Genomic DNA, 14007 nt, shown 5'->3' with positions numbered 1-14007 from the left:
TCCATCTGTTGGTCTGATCTTAAAGGGAAATACAGCCCTAAATAATATGGACCTGAGGTAGGCTATACCTCCAGACTTCAGGGCCAGGGCTGCATCCTGGCCATCCTCCATTTAGTAGAGGCGGAGTCAAATGTGCCCACGATCTTTGTGTGAAGGAGAACCAGAACCAGCCGTATAAAAGTGATACTGCCAGTCTCTTATCACTGAAGTTAAGCAACTAATTCCAAAATGGCAAAAGTGGTTCTGTTGACTGAAAAGCTACATATTCACAGAGTAAAATTCTTGAACATAGTTTCATTTTAATATTAGTTTCCAAGAACAATGCTTTAAAGTTCCTTAGAAAGTACCCAGTTTATTCTGATACCCTTCAAGGGCCATTCAAATCCAAGCTTGCATTGAACAATTAGATCCTACATGAAGTCTCACCTTCTCATCTAAAGCTATTTTACAAGCTTACTGAAATCACTAAGACCACAGCAGACAATGGTCTATTTGAAATACTGAGGAAACTCCACCCTTCTGGGAATTTCCAGCTCCCAGAATGCTGCACATGTACTGCTATTTCATTTATTGCTCCAGACAAAGTTTAAATGAAGGGAAATGGACAATATAAAACCTTGCATCACATTATGACTGTGCCTGTCTTGCTGTGTCTGACAGGACAAGCACACTTAGCCAGATCACATATGTGTGTTAATTATAGCAAGAAAAACAGCAAAGTGACAATAGTTAAAACAAGTCCTACCAACAGGAAATGGTTATCAAGCTGTGATAAAATGTTTATCAGGAAATGTTGTTACTCTATCCAAAACATTTCCTGTCTGTGGCATTTTTTGTGAGAAAAAAAAGCATGTCTGTGGTGCCAGAAATAGTATCTTTGCAAAAAATTAAGTAGCAGTACTCAGAGAAAATGGTAATAGTCATAATTCTAGTTTGTGTCCTGTTTTCTTCTTTGTACATACTATGAAGTAACTTAAAAAGAAAACCACTTTCAGAATTTACATGGACATTTATTAAAATTTGAAATTCAAATATTAAAAAATAATTTAAAGAAAATTATTCATATGTAGTATCAAAGCAATATAATCACACAGGTAGGGAGGCTCTGCTCCTTTTCTCACTGAGACTGAGAGTGAAACATTATTTCTCTGAGTGTATTTTGAAAAGATCAAAAAGGATGAATTAGACTGAGAAGCAGTTCTATTAAAGATGTCAAAAGAGCTATACTTAAAGGAAAGAGGGACCAGGGATAATCTATTGAAATGTTTATTCAGAACAAAAGTTATGAAGAACTATATTTCCATAACCATGACTTTTCAAAACCAGGGAAAAAATAATTTATTGTAAACATGATTGGTAGTATCACAAAATCACAACAAAACTGACATTTAGTTATGAACAAAGATTTGCCAGGACCAGTGCCTAAGACATTACTGAACACAGAAGCAAAATATATTATTCATTCAAGACTTGTTGCTCTATCAGTTGCATGAAGACTAATTTGTAGTCTGTTACTCCAGTCTTAAAATATTCCATTAAAAAAAAAAGATAGTGAACTCCAAAGGATTTTTAAAGGGAATTCAACTGCTAATACTGCTTGACTATTTTGAATAATTAGGTTATTGTGAAGTAATCTTTTTATTAATCATCAATTATATGAAAGACATTTTGCTTTGATTAAAACCAGCTACTTACTCCTACTTTAACTACAGGTTGTATCACTTTTATTGCAAATATTTTATAATTTCCTGTACAGTAAATGTAAGCAATGACAGAATCCTTAAAGTGGAAAGGACCTCAACAGGTTGTCTGATGAACATCCACGACCTGAATCAGGATCAACAAAAGTTGTTTTGTTTCAGATATACAGTCTCTGATGATGGAAACTACAACCTCACTGGGCAATCTATTCCCAACTTCCCTATTACTCTGAGAGCAGATTTCTCTATTGCCAAAGCTGAATCTCCATTACTCCAATTTTAGCCCTGATGACACGGGGGGAGGGGGTTGGGGGTGGGTGTGGTGGCGGGGAAATCCCTTTCCGCTTTGCAATAGCATTTTACATTCTTCAAAATTTTATTTTCCCTCAGTCCTTTCTTCTTCAGACTAAGAAGCCGTATTCCTGCAGTCATTCCCCAGCCCTGTTTTTAATTACATTTAACTTTCCTTGATTTACTTAGTTTCTTTACAACTTTCTTGGAACACAACTTTCTGCAACTGTTCCACAACTTTCTGGAGCTCCCATCAGAGGGAACAATATTCCTTTGAAACTCTCTCAGTACCAAGAAAAGGACAACGTTTCTTTCCTATCTTAAGATACTCTTTTTAAACATGCTAGTATGATGTTTACCTGGTTTGCAATGACATGATGCTACTGCACTAGTTAAAACTAGTCTGCCCTCCAATGGATTGCCAGTCCTTCCCAGCTTCAGATGAACCAAAAATACAACTAATATCATCCAGGTCATCAGTGAAAATATTGGAAAGAGGGGAACCCATGACAGATTTTACAGAGGTTTATTAAATACTTTTGTTTGGAAAGAGAACCATTGTTAATTACTGTGAACAAAGTTGTTACGACATATAGCAATGAATTTTTCCTTCTATTATTTGAGTAAGATCCATAGCTATGAGTGTCTATAATGAAATACAGTCTGACGCAAAATGTCCTACATATTATCAGAAGCTATGGAAATATCTCCTCTACATTTGACTGGTGTAGATGATAAATCTTATTGATCTGTCAGTTAGACGGTTAGAAGCAAAAGGCTAGCACTACTAATTTTACACTACTAATATTTTTGCTAATTTTATTTTAGTTTATGGTAGTAGGCTATCAATAAAGCATAGAGATTAACAACGCAAGTAGCAAGGAACAAAGCAGGGCAGCAACTAAGAGAATGGAACTACAGTTTTAAGGATTGCTTGGATAATGGTCAACTTGAGAAGAAAAAAACATATTAAAAGGCAAATTGGTTAAGATAAAGCTACTTAACCACAGTAAGCCATTTTGTTACAGCAAAATTACTTGATGTATTGATCCATAGTGACTATAACGTACTTCATGTCCAGAATCTTCCCTTGAAACAAAGCAGGGGTGTGGTCAGAACACAAAACCAGACCTCACGAGTTTGAAAATTTATGGATCCACCAGCATAACTGCAGCTTCTTGGCTTTTACCTGCTAAGATGCTTTTTACTGTCAGGAATGTAACCAACCCCAAAGCACATTAAAATGTTTAATTGCTTTTTTTGGCATTTGTCCAACAGAAGAAGACAAGTCTTGTTAAATATCTGCTTTTTGGAAATTCCCCCCCTTTTTTTTAATTTGCTCTGTCTGTTTCAGTTCTAACAACTTTGTACAAACCCAGCTCTAAATCTTTTAAACTTCCTCTCATCTCACACCTGTTGACAGAACTTACCAGCCTACAGTTGCCTTCCACTTACATTACTTTGCTTCCACAAAGGTTAAAATGGGCCTTTTGTGCTGTCTAGTAACTCTGCAGACAACAGCAGTTTCCCCAGATGTTCATAATTGAAATGTCATCCCCCAAAACCATGACACAGGTAACGAGAACACTTCTACTGAGGTCAGAAGCTGATTTTATTTTGACCTGAAAGGACTCCCAGCTAGCTCACATCCTTCCTACAAACAGACTCTCTAAGAAGCAGCACAATAGGTTTACCCAGCACCTTCATTTTGCTACCAAGTTTAGCAAAGTAAGCCTGTACCTTTGCCCACCAGTGCAGTAGTTGGGCTCAAGTACAGAAATTGTAACTACTGACTGAGAACTACAAAAATCCATGTTTTTGTAGCAAGTCCCCAAACGATACGTCAGTACAAAGAAACCCTTCCCAATGCTTCAAATTCTTCAGGGAGATCTGTAAATGAATGGCAGTTCAGCCTGTTTGTCACCACATCTGATGGAGCTGGAGGGATGGCAGAGGCAGCATTCAAGACAGTATGTTTTGACATGCTCCAGCCAGAATTCTGTAGCTGATTTTTGAGCACCAGATTACCACGAGTTCAAGATGACAGGGGCAGGTGACGGCTCTGGATGCTGCTCTGGGAGGACAGTTTGCATATGAGAAGAGATGATGCTTCAAAAAATACAGAGCTATCATTTAGATGTTGCACATAGTAAGTTTGTTAAATGCTTTTGGGAAAAAAAAAAAAAATATTACTTCCAAATAGCTCCACTTTTACCAACTGGGTCTCTAAAAAAACCTGTTCCACTCTCTGTTTCCTCCCTTTGGCTTTCTCTGGTCCTTAGGACTCGCAAATCGTACATTCCGTGAAGGAGAAGTGGGTCTTGCTTGGAGAACTTGCATCCTGAAACACCACTGGTGTGCTGAACTGGCGCTTGGATATTGAAAAAATAAACACCTTCATACTGAAGACATAGTACTGAAGAGAAGCAACTGAAATCCAGCCTGGAGTAATTTGGTGCTTGGACCAATAAGGCAGTTTACTAATTTACAACTGTTTATGATTCCTGCTACATTCTCATACAAAGTCTAATTCTATTTTCACAGTGTACAAAATAATCTTGCTGAAATAAAGTAAAATAAACATCAATTAATCAAAAAGAAAATTAGGTCAACTTCAATCAAGTTATTATGAAGACCAAGGGGAAAGGCAGAAATTCAAATGCAAAGCAAATTAAGAAAGGTATATGAAGCTCAAACTGCAGAGACCAGCAATACATTGCTGGTGGAAAAAAAGGAAAATACAATTCTGGTACATTCTCACAAGAGTCTTTGTAAGAAGAGAGAGGCACATATTCTCTTCCATTCAGTGCTGTTGAGTTCTAAATCTGGCATTACATTGAGTAAAGAAGAAAAACAAAGTGGAGACAGCTCAAATGAAAGGAAAAAAATGAGACAGGTGTAGAACAACTGGCATGTAAAGAAAGGCAGAAATAACTGGATCAGGTTTTTACTTGAAGGCATAAAAAATGGAGGTCACTTTCCACTTTAATTGTCAGGAATTTATGCTCCATTTCTGATTTGAATTCCTGTATCTTTATTTTCACTCCATCGCTTCTTGTCACAGCTTTTTCCATTAAATTAAAATGCTACTCGGTACCTCCTGTTTTCTCATTGTAAGGAACCTATAGACTGTAATCACCTTTGAACAGTTTTTAATAAACTAAACAAATAATCTCTTTAACTATCTCTTATTTTCAAACCATGGATCACTTTCATGCAGGCTATCCCATTTCCAACTTTCCTGTCGAAAAGTGTAGTAGCATTATATGCAGTGTCCCACCAGTTGGCTTAAAATAGTAATTACTGGAAGCAAATTGCCTTTTAACTACTGTTGATTCCTCTTTTTATGCATTCAGGAGTGACACTAGCCTTTTTCACTTCTACATCCTCTGCCATTACACTCTCAGTTGTTGTTCACTGACCTCAATCCTTTAGCTAAATGTTCCTGGATGCAGTTTCTATGCTTTTAGATTTACATCCATTGCTTCTAGATTTAAGGACTTCACTGTATTAAACTGCACTTTGTCTCAGTGGGTCAAATACACCATCTGTTCCATCAATTCAAAGTGTGACCTTCAGCCTAACACAGTACACATCACTTCCTTGAGTTAAATAAAGCATAACTTCTAGAAAAATATCCAATACTGTTTTAAAATGTGCACGGAAGAATCAATAAACAGTTCACAGCCCAAGATGAAACTTGTTTTAGGGGACAATTACTCTTTGCTTTACTGCCAGTCTGAAAATAAACAGCTTCTATTTCTACTGGGTCTTGTTACCACTGTTTGCTTGACTGAAATTATCAGGTATATTATTATATTTACACATGCTTCTGAGATCCAGCAAGCTGGTTTTTTTTTCCCCTGAACTGTGTTCAAGAAAACAGAAAATGAGAAGACAATATGGTAACAGACGTAAGTTGCTTTGTGTTAAAGTGATCATTTTATTCTACCTGAAGAGAAAACAAAACTAATGGGCACCAGCTATAGTTCCCTAAAAATTCCTTGTCTTCCATCCCACACTCTACATAAATCATATGGATATCCCTTTCAAAGGAAGAAACCACTCCTAGCAAAAAATACTCTCTAATTTTATCTTGAAAGAACCAAAGTGACTGAGCCAACAAAACAGAAAACATATAGCCTTTGCAGGTTACAATGCGTTCGGGATGTATGCATAGGAAGTTGGATGTAAAAAATAGTCGACAAACTAAGAGGAGATAGTGACTCCACAAAACACTACAGTCAGTGGCAGACAACATGCATGCTTTAGAGGAGCACACCAGGAAAGAACATTGGTAGTCAGTACAGCGATACAAGCCCTTCATGCTTTATATATGTGAAGAGCAGGATGCAAGGCACATGTAGTGTATCACATAAGACTTATACAACATGGCAAGTGTGGAGAATATATTGCCTCTTCTCCTTTGGTAACTATGAGGACAAGTTCTTGTGACTTTAGGTACTTACACAAACCTAATTTTTGAACAACTGAAGTCTTGTATCCAAGTACTTCAATCTTTAAAATACCAAAACCTCCTTAGGAGGCCATGAATCCCACAAGAAAAACTGAGACCTCCCCTAGGAGATAAAGGAATTTAGTTTTTGGTAGAAAGCTAGCACCATAGCCCAGAGCATACTTTCTCCTTTTGAATGAAGTTCCCGCAGCAGTACTCTGGCAAATCATTGAATACCACAAGAAGGTAGCAGGGTATTATCACACACAAGGTAAGAATCATAACCAAGCAAAATAGTTAGGTTGTTGCTTTAGGAAAACTTTCAATAGAATTACAGAATAATTTTGGTTGGAAAAGACCTTTGAGATCATTGCGTCCAACCATTAACGTGTCACTAAACCATGTCCCTAAGCACCACATCTACATGTCTTTTAAGCACCTCCAGAGATGGTGATTCAACCGCTTCCCTGGGCAGCCTGTTCCAATGCCTGACAACCCCTTCTGTGAAGAATTTTTTCCTAATATCCAATCTAAACCTCCCCTGGTGCAACTTGAGGTCATTTCCTCTCGTCCTGTCACTTGTTAGATGGGAGAAGAGACCAACGCCCTCCATGCTACAACCTCCTTTCAGGTAGTTGCAGACAGCGATCAGGTCTCCCCTCAGCCTCCTTTTCTCCAGGCTAAACAGCCCCAGTTCCCTCAGCCGCTCCTCATCAGACTTGTGCTCCAGGCCCCTCACCAGCTTTGTTGCCCTTCTCTGAACTCTCTCCAGCACCTTGACCATGGGTCTCTCACTATGTGATGTTATCACACGTATTTAGGCCCAGGCAACTACTTGAGGTTCAGGGGAAAGTGGTGTTATCTCTGTCAATGCCACGCTCGCTCTGAGCATTTAATCATAGAACATCCTGAGATGAAAAGGATGCACAAGGATCATTGAGTCCAACTCCTGTCCCTGCACAGGACAACCCCACAGTTCACACCATGTGTCTGAGGGTGTTGTCCGGTCTCTTCTTGAACACTGTCAGGCTTGGGGCCGTGACACCTCCTTGGGGAGCCTGTTCCAGTGCTCCACCACCCTCTGGGGGAAGAACCTTTTTCCAATGTCCAACCTAAACCTCCCCTGGCACATCTTCCTGCCATTCTCTCCGGTTCTGAAGTGTCCCCAAGGCAGGCATGTCACCAAAAAAGCCAGGCCTTGGCAAGGAAGGCACAGCAGGGGTTCTCTTGGCCTTTCCTCGCCTCGGCTCGGCAGAAGTGGCGCGGTGTCCCGCAGAACGACAGCCGCTCTGCAGCGACAGCCGACCCCTGCGGTACAGGTCCCCAACAGCCACGTCCAGGCTGGGCTGGGAGGACCAGCCGCTGCCGCTGCAGGAGGTGGATCCCTGGGAGGCGTTAACCCCGTTCCCTCCGCCCTCCCGCTCCCTCCCTCCCTCAGCGGCTGAGGAGGCGCCTGAGCGCGGCGGCATCTTCTGTTGTCTCACTGGAGGGAGGAGCCGCCGCCGCTTGCGGGGAAGGTAAGTCCCGGAGGAAGGGGACCGCCGCCGCCACCTGTCCCCCCGCCCCTTCCCGCGGGCAGAGCCCTGCTTGCCTCCCCGCTGGGGGCAACGGAGGCGCCGCGCACCGCACCGCCGCTGCTGCCGGGCGGGCGGGCGGGCGAGGCCGTGACGCCGGGCTCCGGTGGACGTTCCCGCCCCGCGCCCTTCGCCGGTGGGAGGGGCGGGCGGTGCGCCCCGGTGCTTCCCGCCCAGCGGCCCGGCCGCGGCTGTGGTGGCGTGGGGCGGACCCACGGCCTGGGCTGGCCCGGCTCCGAGCTTTCCTGGGGGGGGGCAGGGCGGCCTGTCCTCCCAGTGCGGTATTTTGGGTGCCCCACCCGTGGGGACGAGTTTGGGGAAGGGCCCTGTTGGCTGTTGCCCGTGCTGGGCCGGTGTGGTGCTGTATTCCCATGGGTTGTGTTTCCCAGGAGCCTGGTTTATAAATGGCTGGTTACAGGAGGTTTGTAACTCCTGTCAGGATTAAAGTTGTGTAGCGTTGGAGAGCTCTGGCCGCAAGCGTGCGGGGAAAGCGTGAAGCTCGCAGTGTGTTAGACAAGCTGAGCTTGATGACCAGTTCACAGAATCAGAATGTCAAGGATTGGAAGGGACCTCAAAAGATCATCCAGTCCAATCCCCCTGCTGGAGCAGGAACACCCAGATGAGGTTACACAGGAAGGCGTCCAGGCAGGTTTTGAATGTCTCCAGAGAAGGAGACTCCACAACCTCCCTGGGCAGCCTGTTCCAGTGCTCTGGCACCCTCACTGAGAAGAAGTTTCTTCTCAAATTTAAGTGGAACCTCTTGTGTTCCAGTTTGTACCCATTACCCCTTGTCTTACCATTGGTTGTCACTGAGAAGAGCCTGGCTCCATCCTGGTGACCCTCACCCTTCACATATTTATAAACATTAATAAGGTCACCCCTCAGTCTCCTCTTCTCCAGGCTAAAGAGACCCAGCTCCCTCAGTCTTTCCTCATAAGGGAGATGCTCCACTCCCTTGATCATCTTTGTTGCCCTGTGCTTGACTCTCTCCAGCGGTTCCCTGTCCTTCTGGAACTGAGGGGCCCAGTTACAGGTTTAACGTAGAGAAAGAATACTTGGGAAACCAAGGGTTGTAATGTGTGGAAATCGAAGACTGCATTCTATTTCCTCATGAAGATGAAGGTTCTAATGTTGATGGATAAAAAGAGAGGGCACAGTTAGCAAAGGGATTTTACTCCAGGTTATGAGCTGAGTCACGTCTGTAGACCAGGGTCTGTGTTTGTCCAGGGCTGGGAACCATCTGGGCTGAACTAGTGGTGAAGGATGTGAAAACAGATATGGAGTAAAGCAGGGGTGTCAAACTCATTTTCACTGGTGGGCACATCAGCCTTGTGGTTGCATTCAAAGGGCCAAGTGTAATTTTGGGACTGTGTAAATGTAGGAGTAAGGGAAACATGGAGAAATAACGATCCTGCTGAATGTGGGGTAGGAGAGCTAATGCTGTTCAGGAATGATAAATAAATGTGACAGAATGAGACTGGATGTGGATGATGTGATAGACTGTAAAGTAACAGGGAGAAATTGTGGAGATCATGTGGATAAAAAAGGCTCAGCTTGTGATCTTGAATGCATTTTTAATTAGATTAAGTAAATAGAAATAAAATAGAGGACTAAACAGAGACAGGTTTGAAATTCTCAGTTTTAGAAGGTCAAACTTCAAAAAATTAAGAGGATTAATTAGTGATATTAGCTTCACTGAGGTCCTGAGGGCCCTAGAAGCAAAGAAGGTATGAAGCTGTTTTATGCCAAAGGTAGAATCTATTTGGAGTTTATATCCAAAAAAAAGAGAAAAGGTCTGTTGAAAATAACTTTTATTCATCTCAAAAGAGATTTTAGGATAAAGACTAGAAAAAGAGCTGACGAGCAAAGAAAAAAATAAGATATAAAGTGCAGTTGTAAAGCAAGAATTGATGAAAGTAATTCTGAGTTAGTTATAGGCAATTGTTTTCTAAGGCTTTTTTACTTGTGTAAGTAAAAACAAGAATAGAAGTAAGAGTTGGGAAACCTCTGTGTGTTATGTCTAATCCAATGTTCTTGCCACTTAACATCTCAGTTCCAGTATTAGAAGACTGTTAAAGAAATACCCAAGTGGACAGTTACACAGTCATTTACTGATAAAGGAAGTGAGCTACCTTTTCCTTCTTATACACATCCTATTTACTATTGTACCTGTCCTATAACGTAGGTTATCTTGTTATGCAGACAGCTGTAACTATCAAAGTTTATCAGAATTCTCAGCTCCAGGTATATAATACCAGTTATATGTGCGTGTGTGTGTATGTGTATTAATATATTTATTTTTAGATATGGTTTTATATAGAATGTATTTGATGTATATACCTAGGGAAGTTCAGGCTTTGAAAGACTGAACCATGGTCCCAGCTGCCCAGGCATTGCACGCTGGGTTCTGGAAAGTGCTCTGGTAAGTGCCTGGTGTTACAGGGAAACGTACCTACAGCCAGGTTCGTGCTAGAACCACACTAAATATAGAATCATGGAATAGTTTGGGTCGGAAGGGACCTTCAAAGGTCATCAAGTCCAACATAGTCTTGAAAAACCTCTTCTCTTGGTGATGTAACATGCAACCGTTGTAGCTGTAGGCAGGAGGCCTTATCATGGACCAAGGCTGTGGTGTGCAGAAAGACTCTGCTAAGCTGAAGTTAGCAAGGAATGTAGGTAAGAAAGACAGGTTTGGTTTATTAATGCTTATGGGCTTGTTTAGGTTTTGTTGTTGTTGGGGGTTTTTTGTGTTTTTTGTTGTTGGTTTTTATTAAGGCTTAGGCTGTTTTATAAAATACATTTTATAAATTAAAGCTTTTAGTCTAAATGAGGCTAGAAGGACTTTCCTTGGACATCTAAGGGAGTGACTAAAGGTTAGAACTGCAGAAGCTGTGAATATTTCTACTTTAGCAGCTGGAGTGGACTGTGGGGTCAAAGATCCAACAGCTCGATCTGATGTACGGCTCAGCGTTTGGCTGGATCAGGTAACTGCACACTGCTAAAAATTTAGGGTAGGTCATAGAATCATAGAATCATTTTGGTTGAAAGGGACCCTCAGGATCATCGAGTCCAACCATTGACCTAACACTGGCACTAAACCATGTCCCTAAGAACCTAATCTATATGTCTTTTTAAACATCTCCAGGGATGGTGACTTCCCTGGGCAGCCTGTTCCAATGCCTGACAACTCTTTCCGTGAAGAATTTTTTCCTAATATCAAATCTAAACCTCCCCTGGCGCAACTTGAGGGTCAGATCTACATGGAGGGAGCATGACAAAATGTGCACATTTGCGTGCTGGTTTTCTGTTAGTGCAGTATAGTGTTTATGATTACATAGTGACAGAAGAGTTCTTCCCAGACATGCTGATCCTGTAGCATTGAATGGATCCTCAGTCAGGCTCCCACCTGCAAGTGCAATGCCACTGAACATCTGAAGCTTGTACATGGTTTATCCTGAACAACTTGGTGATCTGTTAGTGTTTCTTAAATTCTTAAAGCTTTAACATTTTCTGTATTAAGATTCTTTAAGACTATAAAAATATAATAGCTGTTTCTTTCACATTTTTATTGTATTATTTTGAATTATTTTGCTTTGTTACATGGTTGATATTTTAATAAAATTATTTTGAAACAAAATCTTTGAATATTTTTGTTTCTCTAAAGCTGGTTCTTTGAACTCTCATGTCAGAAGGTCAACATGAAGAAACAGTATAAGTTGCAATTCTACCAAGTCATTTATACAGTAACTTAAATTTTACATCACGTTTAAAATAGGTAAGAGCTAACAACTGCATCAATTGTGTTTTATTATGTTTGTGTGTATGTACGGATTACAGGAACTGAAGTGTGTTTAGAGTTTTGCTTACAATTCTGCAAAGAGAAAGAGCTTTTCAAGTTAATTTTCTGAAAGTCTTGGATCAACCGTATTAAAATGTGAACAAATGTTCTTCTTGAGCATCTTGGGTTAGATTTAGGTTACATTAGATTACATGAGGTTAGACTTAGATACTGGAATGACATCCTGTTCCCAAGAGACTAACAAAATGTTTCATTGTTTTAATACACTTCAAGGTCTGGAGAGAATGCTCATTTTATATATATATATATATTTATTTATTTATTTTTACTGCAGAAGTAAACCACTATTTTTGTGAAAATGACTCCAGCATCCTCCTATAATGCTTTTTAGCACTGAAGGTAGTTCTTGCATTGTTTACATTATGTGAAACACTCAATTGCCTTCAAAAGGTATTCTTGGTCTTGTAGAAAGTGTAAATATTTTTAAAAGAAAATATTTTTTGATTGACACCTTATCAGGCTTTTTAGCTGCTGACCTTGACATTTCAATAAGTCTTATTAGAGGCATAATTTTAGTATAAACTTCTTTACTCTTTTCTAGTCTTTGTATTTCTGGTTTTTGTTAGTTTGTTATACAGTTTCTCTTTCTTATTCATTTTTTTTCAGTCAAGTGAGTGGATAGCCAAAATAATTTTTCAGGGTGACTGTAGAATGAGAAAATAATTTGAGATTTTTTTTTTTCTTCTGCTTTAAACATTTTCCCTCTGGTGGATGATGGTGCATTTTTTTCAGTTGGTTCTATTCTTGTTGCTTGCTGGTGAACAATACACCATTCTGCATCAGTGATGCTGACAGACAGCAGTTCTAAGGGGGAGAGAAGCAGTTGGAACAGGAATGGAAGAGATAAATAAACTTAATATAAGCAGTGTGTCTTACCATCATCTAAGATTTTTTAAAGTCCTAGATGGTTTCATAAAAATCAAATTAGTCAAATTGTCTTGCTAGCCCAAAACCCCAAGGTGGGGGTTTTATGGAGGTGGGGGGAAAGTGTCCCAGGCATCTACATGCCATTTTTTAAAAGCAATTTTGTCACTTAGGGCAGAAATTTTGCACCAGACCCTAACGCTTATATTTAAAGCATTGGAGAATTGAAAAATCATGCCCTCTGTTTTCTTTCCTGTCTTCTCTCTTCTTTCTAAATGTTTTTCCCTGATGTATTTGTTCTTTGTCACAGCAATATTGAACCTGTATTGAAAGATATTGCTGAGCACAGGTAATAGAACAGTATTCCCACCGTCTTCCTTGCTTTTCATGTGCCATGTTTTGTGTGTTGTTTGCATCTTATCTTTCACTGCTTTCATTCTTGGCAAGCAATTTCTTTTTGGGGATGGTGGCGTTACTGCAAATAAAAGGTTTCAAGCATCTAGCTCCGACACAGCATCCTGCATGTAGGTGAACCTCTGATAACTTCAGTGGGGTCATGCTGGAGATCCATCCTGGAGCCGACAGGTGGGATTGGATGTCACGCCAAAAGAGAGGTGGCATCTGACAAGATGTTTTTGGTTACTTTTTTTTTTTTTTCCTTTTTTCTGGAGATTGAGACAATAAAGCCATGTTAGATCATTTCAATTAGAAATTTCTCTAGCAGTCACCTACCTTGAAAGGCCAAGGATGTCAGTCTTTCGGACTATAAATACTCCAGTCTTATAGAATTTCTTGGATCTAGCCTCTAAACTGCATGTAGATTTGCTCTTGCAATCAGTAGGCACAGCTCAGAAGTCACAGTCTGGTGTCACAACACAAGAAGGGAATGAGAGAAGATGATGCCTTAGTAGGTGATAGCGGTTTTTCAAACAATCTCTTCCTGTTTCTCCAGGTCTGCAGTTTCTTGGTAAGAGAAAAAGCTGCATCAATGGCAGAATGAGTGACAAGCTGAGTTCTGTCAGTTTATTGACAGCCCTGGATGGAGTAATGACATTTCACTGTTTGTCTGTGAAGAAGGAAGATAATTTTGAAAATAGGCTCATATCTTCCTAGAAAGGGAATGTGACCTGTTTGGTAGGAATAACTGACAATATTACTGGTCTGTCGTGTCCTGCAAGATGGCTTGGATAAGTTAGCATCATTTCGTGACTACTCTGGTAGGAAACTGCTGAGAAATCAAGAATATCAGAGAATCATAGTATC

General features: G+C 40.6%; 1 protein-coding gene across 2 annotated transcripts in view; it reads left to right on the top strand.

Annotated features, from left to right (window-relative positions):
* The first annotated feature begins 7872 nt into the window (after positions 1-7872).
* Positions 7873-14007, top strand: part of LOC309447531 (RCC1 and BTB domain-containing protein 2) — a 34136-nt gene continuing 28001 nt past the window's right edge. Inside the window, exon 1 of one of the 2 annotated variants that reach the window (XM_082068242.1) lies at positions 7873-7964. The gene's annotated coding sequence lies outside the window, so the exon portion shown is untranslated. Of the gene's footprint in view, positions 7965-11714; positions 11797-14007 lie in introns of those variants that run through there. The other variant, XM_082068243.1, reaches the window with a different exon arrangement.

This window comes from Streptopelia decaocto (genome assembly GCF_964273445.1).
Source record: "Streptopelia decaocto genome assembly, chromosome: 1".
In the NCBI taxonomy this organism is placed as follows: domain Eukaryota; kingdom Metazoa; phylum Chordata; class Aves; order Columbiformes; family Columbidae; genus Streptopelia; species Streptopelia decaocto.
The sequence above is the reverse complement of the archived record's forward strand: the minus strand, read 5'-3'. Positions and strand labels throughout refer to the sequence as shown.